Source organism: Chaetodon trifascialis, chromosome 2, assembly GCF_039877785.1.
Source record: "Chaetodon trifascialis isolate fChaTrf1 chromosome 2, fChaTrf1.hap1, whole genome shotgun sequence".
Taxonomy (NCBI): Eukaryota; Metazoa; Chordata; class Actinopteri; order Chaetodontiformes; family Chaetodontidae; genus Chaetodon; species Chaetodon trifascialis.
In genome coordinates, this window is record NC_092057.1 from 31,233,930 (window position 1) to 31,235,909 (window position 1,980).

Below are 1,980 nucleotides of genomic sequence, written 5' to 3' on the forward strand. Positions count from 1 at the left end.
CATTACAATAATCTAGATGGCAGGAGATAAAAGCATGCATCAGCACCTCCGTGTTAGCCTGAGAGAGAAACGGGCGGACTCTGGCTATATTTTTAAGATGGTAAAAACCAATCTTTGTTATATTTTTAATATGAGGAATAAAATTAAGGTCGGAGTCAAAAATGACGCCCAGGTTCTTAACAGATTGTGAGGGTGTAAAACCTTGTAGTTTTGGTAAAAGTGTCTCTCTCTTGCCTTCAGGACCAATAACTAAAACCTCTGTTTTATCCTGGTTGAGCTATAGGAAGTTTGCTGCCATCCATGACTTAATGTCTAAAATACAGTTTAAAAGGGTATCAATAGGCCCCATGTCATCAGGAGACATGGCAATGTAAAGCTGTGTATCATCAGCATAGCTATGGAAGCTGATGCCGTGTCTCCTGGTGACATCCCCAAGGGGAAGCATGTAAAGATTAAAAAGTACGGGACCTAAAATTGACCCTTGGGGTCCCCCACATTTCATATCACGGGTTCCGGAGGAACATCCAAAATCCAAAAACACATAGAAACGGCTCAATGGTGCTGAGGTAAGCGTATCGTCTCACTTCCTGTTTGCGGTTGCTGCCTTACGAGCAGTGTGCATTTGTCGCTCTTGTTCCTCTGAGTGTAATTTGCTCTGTGTTTTGTTACTGCGGCCTTTTATCCGCGCTCTAGAGTAACATTAGTTCTGCTCAAGCACCCATAAGTCTGTTTATTTAGCGACCGTCAATTTTATTTGTCTACGCTTGTCTGCTCTGCTAGCTATACCAGCTTAGCCTAGCAGCTAGCGATGGCTTCTCTCTGTCCCTCTCCAGCTCTCTCCTGCTTGGTGTGTCACATGTTTAGCTACTCCTCTGCCTCCTTTAGTGATACTGGTACGTGTAATAAATGTAGTTTATTTGGTGAGTTGGAGGCGAGGCTTAGTGAATTGGAAGCTCGGCTCCGCACCATGGAAACAAAACCATTAGCTATAGTTAGCCAGGCCCCCATAGCCGGTGCGGACCGACCAAGTGCAGCTCCGGCTAGCCGTCCCTCGACAGCTCCCGAGCAGCCGGGAAACCAGGGAGGCTGGGTGACTGTTCGAAGGAAGCATAGTCCCAAGCTGAAGCCCACAGGTCACCACCAACTGCTTCATGTTTCTAACAGGTTCTCCCCACTCGGCGACACACCCGCAGAGAAACCAACTCTGATTATTGGCAGCTCCATTTTGAGAAATGTGAAGTTAGCGACACCAGCAACCATAGTCAGCCGGGGGCCAGAGCGGGCGACGTCGAATCAAATTTGAAACTGCTGGCTAAGGATAAGCGTAAATACCGTAAGATTGTTATTCACGTCGTAATGACACCCGGTTACGCCAATCAGAGGTCACTAAAATTAATATGGAATCGGTGTGTACATATGCTAAAACGATGTCGGACTCCGTAGTTTTCTCTGGACCCCTGCCAAATCTGACCAGTGATGACATGTTTAGCTGCATGTCATCGTTCAATCGCTGGCTGTCGAGGTGGTGTCCAGCAAACGGTGTGGGCTTCATTGATAATTGGCAGACTTTCTGGGGAAGACCTGGTCTGATTAGGAGAGACGGCATCCATCCCACTTTGAAGGGAGCAGCTCTCATCTCTAGAAATCTGACCGATTTTATTTATGAACCTAACCCCTGACAACTCAGAGTTGAGACCAGGAGGCAGAGCTGCAGTCCTGCACGCTTCTCTGCGCCTCCATTAGAGCAGTTAACCACCCAACACTCCATAGAGACTGTGTCTGCCCCCCGACCACGTAAACTAAGTAAACCAAAAGTACAGAGAAGAGGAGTTAAACACAAGAATCTAATTAAAATTAGAACAACCTCTGCAATAGCACAACAAGATAGGAGAATTAAATGTGGACTCCTTAACATCAGATCTCTGTTCTCTAAAGCTGTTCTAGTAAATGAGTTAATATCAGACCATAATATTGATTTAT

At 46.0% G+C, this 1,980-nt stretch overlaps 1 pseudogene; it reads left to right on the forward strand.

Annotated features, from left to right (window-relative positions):
• The first annotated feature begins 856 nt into the window (after positions 1 to 856).
• On the forward strand, positions 857 to 1,655 carry LOC139340953 (uncharacterized; annotated as a pseudogene).
• Positions 1,656 to 1,980: the final 325 nt, after the last annotated feature.